This window comes from Lissotriton vulgaris, chromosome 2_1 (genome assembly GCF_964263255.1).
Source record: "Lissotriton vulgaris chromosome 2_1, aLisVul1.2, whole genome shotgun sequence".
NCBI lineage: Eukaryota > Metazoa > Chordata > Amphibia > Caudata > Salamandridae > Lissotriton > Lissotriton vulgaris.
Genome location: NC_141687.1, coordinates 1,073,242,205 through 1,073,253,527, shown reverse-complemented (window position 1 = coordinate 1,073,253,527; position 11,323 = coordinate 1,073,242,205). Strand labels below are relative to the sequence as shown.

Below are 11,323 nucleotides of genomic sequence, written 5' to 3'. Positions count from 1 at the left end.
TCCCCCACTTTGCTTCTCTATCTCAGCAACCTCTCTCTCTTTACCTCTCTCTTTCCCCCTCGCTCTGTTCTAGCTCGATCTCTTTTCCTTGGCATCTCTCTCTCACTCCTCCTCCTCTTTACAACTTGTATCCGTGACTACCTCTCTCTCTCTCGCTCTCTATATTTCTCTCAACATCTCCTCTTCTCTCCCATCTACATCGCTCTTCCCCTGTCTCTCTCTCTCTCTGTCCTCCCTTTCTCTTTTTAGTTTTTCTCTTAATCGCACTCTCAGTCCCAGTCTCCTCCAGGCTTGTTCAGCCTCTCTCTGCCCCTTTCATCCTCTTCGATTCTCCCTCTCTCTCTCTCTCTCTCTCTCTCTCTCTCTCTCTCTTTCTTTCGATGGGTGAGTCTGTGTTTCGCTGGCTGTTTTCCATGCTTGTGGCTGGAATATTCCTGACACCATCAGATTTTCCCCCCCACTTTGTAGTGTTTCTTGGCTCATTTACTTTGCATTCGTCAGAGCGCCGCTGTTTTCGAGCAGACATTCCCATCAGGTCAGAAGAAACATCCGGGCAGAAGGAGAAGGAGCGACAAGCCGGAATCCCTCAGATCCCAGTGAGTGGCCGAGCCGGGGGTGGGTGGTTTGGGTGGTCCAGGTGGGTCGTTCACCTAACTGAACTTCGGATTCAAAATCCCAGACATTGCCCTATTTTGTCTGTAGACAACAGTTTTTTATAACTCCTCGCCACTTCAAACCCCGCCCCTCTGCCTTGCCTAACTTAAAATAACACAAAAGAAACTCAGAGAAGTGCACGAGTGACAAGTGGAGAGACAGCGGGAGACAGAGAAAGAGAGCTGGGGGCAGAGATAGAACGAGAGAGTAAAACACAGACTGAGCAGAGTGAGAGGGCGAGAGACACAAAGACAGACTGGACGCGAGAGAGAGCGTACGTAGCTGGCAAGTTTTCAGATTGCTTATGTGTGGCATTTCCATGGTTTCATCGCACTAATGAGTGACATTCAACTGCCAAATGTGACACTTAGAGTGACATTTTCTCTCCAGTGAAATGAAGTGCGTGGAAAGCGATAAATATTGGATTGAAATCGCACGCTTTTGCGCAATGAGAAGCTCTACAAATATTTCGAAACTGCTGCAATACTTGGTTTATAAACATCAACTCTCTCCACATTTTTCGGCAGCCTATCTTATACTGTGAATAATATGGTTTTGAAATAATGGCACGCACGCCTGCGCACACAGACAGACAGACACACACACACACACACACACACACCCTGCAACAGTGATTTCATTAACCAATGAGGTTTCATAAATAAAACAAAGAACAGTTCATTTAACGTTAACCAAAGAAAAAGGGTTCTTTAGTGTTAAGGGAGTAATTGCGCTCTGCAGGATAACTGGCCAATGTACTAGCAGATAATCGAGTGATATGGTGCTGACAGGCAAGGGGGGACCCTCACAACCCCTAAGATGATGTTTGGAACTCCAAACATTTACAGTAGAAACCAAGGACCTGTGCACACATATAATTACAACATATAATATGCACTACTTACATTGGCATTTGCACAGGACCCGGTCCCAAACTCTGAGCATAGCTGACCTCGGGCTATCAGCTAACGCCCAGAACCTAGCGCCATTACCGGCGTGCCGATAGGCCACGCCCCCTTCGGAGGCCACGCCCCTCCTCCTCCCTTTCGCCATAAAAATATGTGCTTCCACCGTACGCGCAGCGGACGGGCGCAGCGGGCGCGCCAAAGGCAAGCCCGTCTGGGCCCGTCCGGGCCCAGCCGGCCCCAGACCCTACCACTATGCCCATTTTCGCTAGGAAAAACCTGACATACTCCCGGGACAAGCTTCTAGCATTAAAAACCCAGAAACACCCGGACTGCACACGCACCTTGATGGGCGACAACCTATTCACCAGGTGCAACCTCTGCAACCCTGCCGGCTCGGATTCGGCTCTTAGTGGACTTCAACTGGGTCTACTGAATTGCAGGTCTCTCGTGAAGCATGCGGACAAAATCAACCTCTTAATAGGTAACCATGCCACAGATATCTTGTTCTTAACTGAAACTTGGCTCACCTCCAGCAACGGCCCCGACATAGTCCTCGCACTCCCTCCAGGATACCTTATGTGCTCGCTGAATAGACCAGAGGGTAGAGGAGGTGGACTAGCCATAATTTACAAAGACGCCTTTACCTGCAGATTCTCAGACGGCTACATCAAGGGATGTGAAAGCTGTCACTTCGCCATACAGATTTCCCCTGTTACCTCGCTAACGGGAATGCTGGTATACCGCCCCCCAGGCCACCTGGCGGAATTTCCAAGCAATCTCATCGACCAGATCTCCATTGAGTGTACGTCCTCCTCCAACTATCTCCTACTGGGGGACCTTAATGTCCACTTTTTGGACCTGGGCGACAAGCAGGCGACAGAACTGCTTCAGGATATCACCTCCACCGGCCTTGACTTAAAAAATCCACAGGCCACTCATGAAAGAGGGCAACTGCTCGACCCCATATTTACAAACATCCCGGACCTGAAAACCCAAGATCACGTTCCCCTCCCTTGGACCGACCACTTCTTGGTCCCCTTTGTTTGGGCTATCAACATTCCGCCCGCAACCCTTTAAAATCAGAACCCTTATTAGACGATGGCATAAATTGGACCCAGACGAATGGACAGCCAAACTAACGGAAAACGTTCCCGTCCCCTCTCAAGACCCCATAGTCGCGGACAACGAATTCAATAATTGGGTCACCCAATCCCTTGATGCCATCCTGCCAAAAACCAGCTCTCTGAAACGCACCAAGAGAGTCAATCCATCCCCCTGGTACACCCCCGAACTCAACCTTCTGCGGAAGACTTGCAAGAAGAATGAACGACTATGGAGGAAGGACAAAACAGTAGAAAAAAAAGACTCATTCCGTACCTCCGTAAATATATATAAAAAGGAGTACGTAACACCAAAATCGCATTCTACGAAAGCAGAATCAAAAACGCGGCAAACTCGGCCCACGAAACCTTTGCCGTCCTTAAGGAACTCCTTCACCCTCATGACCCCCCCCTCAAACCTCTTGACCTTAAAGAAGCGGAAAGCAAATGTACCAATCTTGCTAACTTCTTTGACGAGAAAATAAAAAAAATTATCGCGGCCATCCCTCCCTCCGAACCGGGCCTTCCGGCTCACACGGACTGGGACTCTACCAGCCCCTCTCCTTCCCTGAATGCCTTTGGGCCAGTCACCACGGAAGAGGCTTTGGCAACTTTGGCCTCAATCAAAAGTGGGTCCCCCCTCGACCCCGCACCCCTCCGCTTCCTGAAAACAGTGACCAGCACCATCATCCCCCCCCTTACGGCACTGATTAACTCTTCCCTCTCGCAGGGCATAGTTCCCCCCAGCTGGAAAGCGGCAGCGGTCAAAGGCCTACTAAAAAAACCCTCGTTGGACCCACAGGACCTTTCTAATTATAGACCCATCTCCCTTCTCCCAGGAACTAGTAAGATCACTGAAAAATTAGTGAACAAACAACTGTCACTTTTCCTGGAGAGTAACAACCTACTAGGGGTCTCCCAGACAGGGTTCCGTCCAGGCCAGGGCACTGACATCGCCCTCCTGGCAGCAGTGGAGAAGGCCAGAAGCACTCTGGACACGGGAGGATCAGTGGCAGTGGTCCTCCTGGACCTCAGTGCGGCCTTCGACACTGTGGACCATCTCACCTTAATCCAACGACTGGGAGAAATCGGAGTAAGGGGTACGGCTCTGAAGTGGCTAAAATCCTTTCTAGCAGGCCGTTCCTTCCAAGTCTGGGAGAACGACAGCCACTCACCCGCTATCTCCCTCCGCTGTGGAGTGCCGCAGGGCTCATCCTTGAGCCCTACGTTATTCAACGTATACATGGCCCCTCTGGAGAAACTGGTCAGTCCGTTCGGCGTTTCAATTGTCAACTACGCCGACGACACCCAGCTGGTGGTAACCCTTTCACACCCCCATCACTCTCCCTCTGACCTTCACAGTTGTCTCTCTGAAGTTCACCGCTGGATGAACCTCTCCTCACTAAAGCTAAATGGCTCAAAGACTGAGATACTGATGCTTGGCCACAAAGAGACCTCCCTGCCGCCTCACCTCTGGCCCAGCTGCTTGGGTGATCCTCCCGCCCCCAAGGAAGAGGTCAAAAGCCTTGGCGTCTGTATCGATAAAGACCTGAGCTTCAGAATACAGGCAAAAAATACGGCAGGAACATGCTGCGGACTACTCAGAGCCTGTAGAAAGATCTTCCCCCTGCTTCCTGCGAACGCCAAGAAACTCCTGATTCAGGGCCTTATCTTGGCGAGATTGGACTACTGCAACACAATCTACCTGGGAGCTCCTGACGCTACCCTCAACACCTTGCAGAAAGTCCTAAACGCCGCAGCTCGCCTGCTCACGGGCACACCCGCAAGATCTTCGGCTAAGCCAGCTCTCCAGGCTCTCCACTGGCTCCCTATCAGAGAAAGGGTTGCCTTTAAGGCTCTCTGTCTTGCTCACAAAACCCTAAATAACAACGGTCCCCCTCTCCTTAAGGAATTTATCATCCCCTACAAAACGGAAAGGGCCCTCCGGTCCAGCGGAGAAAACCTCATTACAGTCCCCAGAGCTAGAAAAGCCAGAGCCGGTGGCCGCCGCTTTGCGGTCCACACGGCCAAACACTGGAACAACCTTCCACGAAGACTGAGGACAGAACCAAATCTCTTCCAATTCAGGAAATCACTAAAGACTCTCCTCTTTCCTCACCCATAATTTCCTCCTCTGCTGAAACTACAGGAGACTCAGGTTTAGCGCCGGGATGCTCCAGGGTTACTGCGCGCTCTATAAAACCTTTAAATAAATAAATAATAAAATCCACAGAACAGAAAGACAACAAGTTTGCCACGTCTTTTCTTGTTGATTTAATGCTTATTTGCATAGACACCAGCCGACACGTGTGTCATCAGAGTGCATTCCACTCTGACTCTGATGTGTCAAACTTGTTGCCTTTCTGTTCTGTGGATTGGCATATTATATGTTGTAATTATATGTTTGCACAGGTACTTGGTTTCAACAGTTCATTTAATGTAAGCTATGTGGTAATTTTATATTTAGGTACCTGAAGACAAAAGACTAACATAATAGTACAGACTATTTTGTTCTTCGCCATGTTGTCATCACCCTCACATTCTGACAGACACCATCACCCCTCACTACAAAAACTCATGATTGAGGGAACTTAAGTGCTCTGCTAGACTCACTGGTGGCACCAGAGCTGCCTCTTCATGTACTGCCAGACTGAACCAGAGAGCATCATCGTTGGCAGAGTTCTGAAATCTTGTTAAAAAAAGAAATGACCAGGGGGCTTATTTACAAGCCTCCTGCGCCACTTTTGTGTCATTTTTAACATGGGAAAAAGCAAGCCCTGTCATGTAGACCTAGGGACAGGTCAATTGTTATTAACCTGAGATTAGCCTACAAAGAACAGCTAAAGCGAAGGAAGAGGGAGCTTCAGGAAGATGCCTGGGGCAAACTGACTATGGCAGTAGAGATATCCAATAGCAAGCTCTTCTGGGACACAGTTAACTCTCCTTTTTTAAGAAATGAGGACGCCCCGACCTAACATCTCACGTTAGTGTGGAAGCTTGGGTCTCACATTTTACCAGTATCTTTGACCCAGGGGATGCGCCCTCAGAAACTAGTGGGGATGTAGACTCTTGGCCAATTCTCGCTCTTAACATCACACTCTCAGAGGTAGATTCTGGAATTGGGTGTAGTAAGGGAGGGAAAGCACCTGGGCCAGATGGCGTGACAATTGACCTGTATAAAGCGGAACCGGCACTCTGGGGTCCCGTTTTGACCAGAGTTTTTAATGCGGCTGAAATGGATAGCGCACCATCTACTTGGGGCGAGTCCACAATTATCCCCATATTCAAGAAAGGAAAAAAATCCGAAGCTAAAAATTACCGACCTATTTCCCATTTAGATTCATCTATGAAGATCATAAGCAGGGACCTGTTAGTCAGGCTAGAAGAGTGGGCCGAGGACAATAGGATTCTGGCTCAGTCACAATATGGATTTAGGAAAGGGCGGTAAACTCTGGAACAATGCATTAACTTGGACCTTTTAATAGGAAAATATGCGCGTGCAAAGCAAGGATCACTTTTTCTTTGCTTCGCAGATCTAAGTAGTGCATTCAACCTAGTAGACCATGCCCTATTATGGTCGATTTTACTAGGTCTTGGTGCACCAGAGGCAATTATTTACTTTCTGGCTAGGCTTTACACTAAATTATCTACTTGCGTGCGTTATGGACAAGCAAGAGAATGCACTCCTAAAATTAAGGTTAACCTAGGTATTAGGCAAGGCTGTGTCCTTGCGCCCCTTCTTTTTAACCTCTTTATTAGCGCTATTGAGGCTGAACTTAAAATGGTTAAATGTGATGCACCACAGGTGGAGGGCCAGGATATACTGGTGCTGTTATACGCAGATGATGTGGTACTCCTCTCAAGGACACCACTAGGCCTGCAGAGATTGATGGATAAGTTCACAGATTTTATTAAGGGCAGAAAGCTGCAGATTAATAAAACGAAAACATACACTTTGATCTGTGGCCATAGAGCAGGAAAAACGAAACCCTTTTATATAGATGATCAAAAAATGTTAACAGTTGAGAAGTTCTGCTACTTGGGTATAATCTTCACCAGTAATGGAATGTGGACACAGGAGGTATCGAATGTCAGGGCCAAACTGGCCAAAAGTGCATATGGAGTTTTTAAATTTGCTGCTAAACTCGGGGACCGTCGCATTCATGATATGTTGCATATCTACCGAACCAGATGTGTATCGATAGCACTCTACGGAGCTGGGGTCTGGGGCTACTGTCACCATGTAGACCTACAAATAGAGGAAAACAGGTTTCTAAAAAAGTTACTCTGCTTACCTATGTCAGCCTCCTCCGAGCTTATACATAATGAAGTGGGGATGGAATACTTGACGGATCTAATAGGGCTAAGACCATTGATGGTGTGGAGATCTATATGGTTGAAGGAAGAAAGTACTTTCAATAGAAGTATTATTAATGACTGCCGTCGCCTGGACAAATGTCTACAGATCCCTAGGCTCAAATATGTAGTGTCAACATTTAAGGATATGTTTAATATAAATATCATGGAAAACCCCAGCAGTGCGACTGATATCCCCAAGAGAGAAATTAAAAATATTTATCTGAGGAAGAAAGTCCTTGACTGTCAAAGTACTAGTGGGCAGTTATTAACCGTTAAGTTTTATTTTTCTTACGCGGATACTGATGGCTTCCAGCAATACCTAACCACGGTTACTAGAACATCGCACCGGTTTGCACTCACTAGAATGAGATTAGGTATTGAACATCACCTGGTGGCATTTCCATGTATTAATAAAAAGTATCCTACTGTCCCATGCCCATGTGACGGAGTCACTAAACAGAGCACTATGCACTTTCTCCTCATTTGTGATTTATACCTGCATCTTCGTATTGCTTTTCTTAAACCTCTTTTTAAAAAATACGGCACCTTATCTGTGAAAACTGCTATGAGTTTGCTGTTTTTATTACATATCTGCTTTTTTACTGCAGCGTATATTTTAAAATCAATTGCTGTTAAAAAAAGTATGGTATTTTAATATTTGCTGCCCTGACTGCTGCTATACCATACCAATGTACTGTACATGTTTTAAATGTTCTCAGTGCTTTTATGATTGTTTTTAATAATCGAATAAAGCTTACTGAATCGAATATGGTTTTGACCGGGGGGCTTATTTACAAGCCTCCTGCGACACTTTTGTGTCATACGGGACGTATGGGTGGCGCAAGGGCTTGTAAATAAGCCCCCTGGTTCTTTAGACAAACCATAGGTCATTAGTTAGCAGGGGGCAGGTTTGCGAGGCTCTTTTAGTTGAAATCCAGCGCATGGACAAACCGAATGGAGTAACCATGTGCTTTACAAATCTGTAATATAACAAACATAACATTGATGGGCAGGGGGCCAGTCAGTGGGCTGCAGGAAGTCAGTGCTGATTGCTACTAGGTTGCAGAATCCTGTGATGTGATGTGATGTGATGTCACAGGAGCATGGGCAAAGTGGGCTCTGGCCCAGGGCTCCAGCCTTTCAGGGGGCCCCCTGATAGACCCAGTTCTGTTCTGCAGAATCTTGCCCTGATGACCTTGAATAATTGTTAAACAGATTGGTTTAAACACTTTTTCCTTTAATTTATTTTTAAAGTGGATGATATGTGAGAGTCTAATACAGACATTTGGCAGATAACTTTTGTGTTTGTTTCAACCAACATCCATAAAAAAAGTTTCTTTTAGATCAAAACAGGACTTCAAACATGAGAAATGAGAGAGTGTCACATCGATTATTTGCACAACGTTGATGAGCTGCTGCTGTTGCATTATTGAAAATACATGTCACTCACAACCCTTGAATATTAGATGTAAACACATTTAGAATTTGAACAAGTGTGCTTGTGCACTGCCAGAGACCTAGATGAAGAGGGCATGAAACAGCTGAAATTGGATCATATATTCAAAGCTGTTCTGGACAAGGGTCTCCAAAATACGTTTGGCCCAGGGCCCCCTAATATCCTTAAGATGTCCCTGGTTACTGTGCGACCCGATATCCCTTATTCATTGGGCCAGATTCAGCTGAGCTGAGTTCTGCCCACTGGGCATCAGCCTTGACTGTCTGTATGGGTAGGTAATGCTGGCACTTTGAGGAAGCAATCTGCACCACAGTCGTCAGAAGGACTGGGCACATGTGACTTGGATAAGTTCATATTTGATGTCCCCGCCCCCTTCCACCCCCTCACTCCCCGAGAGCCATAAGATTCATTCATTGATCTCTTAAAGCTGCAGTAAATAAAAAATAAGACTGCTCAGCTGTCCGCTTAGTACAGATCTCGCCATGCACCACAACCTTATCTCAACGTGAGTAGGCACCCGCAGTACACAAAGACAATCATTTGCAAAGCAATCGGTCTCGTATTTGTGAAAGTTGGAGCTATCGGCGTTGTAACTAACAAATCTTTTTAGTTATTTTTTTTTTGTTTGCAGTAAAGTGATAATTTGACCTATCTAAAGAGATAGGAAGGAAAGAGGATGGAGAGGACACAGTGGAAAGCAGGGGTGAAAAACAACACACAAAAATGAGTGAAAGAGGCAGGAAGTGCATGTTGGTTGCATCTGAATGAGATACTGTAGTTCATGCAAAAAACAAGCCAATCCCTCTACAAACAAGCATTTGCAATGCAATGGTTTCGCCTTTTGAAAAGTTTGAGCTATTGGCATTGTAAATGACAAAATTTGTATTTATGTGTTGGTTTTGAAAACAGATAAATAAATGGCATTGTCATTTACAATGCCAATAGTTTAATCTCTGGCAAATGCCACACAAAAACACACAGACCCACACACACACACAGACCCACACACAGACCCACACACACAAACAGAGCCCCCCACACACACACACACACAGAGCCACACAGACACACACACAGAGCCACACACACAGAGCCACACACAGAGCCTCACACAGAGCCACACACACACCCAGAGCCACACACATACACCCAGAGCCACACACAATCAGAGCCACACACACCCACCCAGAGCCACACACACCCACCCAGAGCCACACACTCCCACCCAGAGCCACACACACCCACCCAAAGCCACACACACCCACCCAAAGCCACACACACACTCAGGAGAGCAAGCACAGCGAGGGGGCAGAGAAGCAAGCACAGAGAGGGGGCAGGGAAGCAAGCACAACGAGGGGGCAGTGTTGCAAATTCACAAGTTTGATATTACTTTACCCAAAAAAAGAAAAATACCTAAGTACTTAGTGTAATCGTTCAATGGTACTCGTGGTACCAACTTTGGAAGGATAAAAGTCGTAGTGGGTCAGACGTGTGTCAAGCCTTCGAAGCACAAGTTCTGCACAGATCTCAGACCGAACACTTATTCGCCCCTTACCGAAATGAAGATTAGACACATTTGTTGAGGAAATAGAAGACGAGGTCAGAGTGAAAACAAGTGTGGCAATGAAACAATCTGCAGAACTAAAATACTCTTTGTACAATTCCATAATACATCGGCCCGATGCCCAGGGCTGCCCTTAAATGTCCGTGTGTAGAAGTTAGGGGCCACAGCCAAACTCGTTTGGCGGCAGCATTTCCTGGGGACTCAAGTCTGCTGGCAGGAAATTGAAAACACACCCTTCTACCACAGCATGCGCAGACTCTGGACTGGACCCTGCAGCATAGAGAGAGTCTGCCCACGTGCCCACTCAGACGGCAGGCAATGCATCAGTCCCAATTCACTGTACCTTCTCACCCCAGGGGGATACGTCGCCACTGCGGTACACTTGTGCTCGCAGCACACGTGGGCTCACATCACAGTAGGCCCCCCCACAAGGCAATCCAGGCCCGGGGGGGCAGCTAGGCAGCACAGTCTAGTAGTCTCCGAAGCCGCTGCACCACCGGCCGGTGGTCGGCTCTAAAATAGGCTGCATTTCAGTCAGGGCCAACTCGCCACGATCCTGTAGGCCTTAGCCGCACACAGGCATTGACCACCGGATCCCTATCCCCACTGTGTCCCTTAGCCTCACTCACCTCGGCTCAACACTGGCTAGAAAGCGGCACTGCCTCTGCACCCGCTCCGGATCTCCCTCCGCAGAGCAGGATGCCTCACCGGGTCTGCAGCCATCCGTTTTCACTTCGCTGCGATTATGGGGCCAATAAACAAACAGTTAGGCCTCCCTGCCTCGGCAACCCGATCACAGTCTGCCGATGCACAGGGGCCACGCCGTCATCCCAGCCGCACGGCACCCAGCTAGTCATATATATATAGTCTTTATTCGGTTTTTAAAATACATAAAAAACCATAAAAGCTTTTCACAATTATATAAAACATTTCATATTAAAAATAAAGGAACATACAACAGTGCATTAATATACGAAATCCGAATCTAACAGTGGGGGTCTCAAGCCAGTGCTACTATTTGTACATACAACTTCTTTTGTAGAATTTAATCTTAGTTACACAGCAATCTAGGGCCGTTGTCATAGATTTAGCCTATGTTTCCAAACAGATTTCAGAAATTTCACTACAAGTTTGCAGATCCAATCCGACTCTAAGAACTGTAAACGCAGCATGGCTGGACGGCATCTTCTAACACCCAATAACTTCAACAAGGGTAAAAGCCAGCGCTTACGATAATCATCGTAGAACTTACAGAACAAAACAGAGTGTATAGTAGACTGTT

The 11,323-nt window shown here is 47.0% G+C and overlaps 1 protein-coding gene across 1 annotated transcript in view; it reads left to right on the top strand.

Annotated features, from left to right (window-relative positions):
- Positions 1-459: 459 nt before the first annotated feature.
- The window catches only part of C1QTNF5 (C1q and TNF related 5), a 176,385-nt gene continuing 165,521 nt past the window's right edge, over positions 460-11,323 (top strand). Inside the window, exon 1 of the mRNA XM_086956768.1 lies at positions 460-596. The gene's annotated coding sequence lies outside the window, so the exon portion shown is untranslated. The remainder of the gene's footprint in view (positions 597-11,323) is intronic.